Here is a 263-nt window from a genome sequence, read left to right as displayed (position 1 = left end):
TCATATTGCACCTTCAGTGTAGCCAATTGAGATTTTATGTCGTTGTTCTCACGCCTGGATTCGACAAGCTCCTCATCCGTTATTCGTTTTGCTTGCTGTAGAACGAATGACAGGCCGCCACATGAGTTTGTTACATCCTTGGTAATACCGCTTATCTCTAGTCCCATTTTTCCAACTTCATTTTTCATGGCCGATTGCATGTCTTTGAAAGCTCGTTTAACAGCAACAACTTCACGCCACATTTTAAGCAGACGGTTATGCTC

Source organism: Rhagoletis pomonella, unplaced genomic scaffold (genome assembly GCF_013731165.1).
Source record: "Rhagoletis pomonella isolate Grant_MI unplaced genomic scaffold, Rhpom_1.0 Rhpom_scaffold_00004, whole genome shotgun sequence".
NCBI lineage: Eukaryota > Metazoa > Arthropoda > Insecta > Diptera > Tephritidae > Rhagoletis > Rhagoletis pomonella.
Note: the sequence above shows the minus strand (reverse complement) of the source record.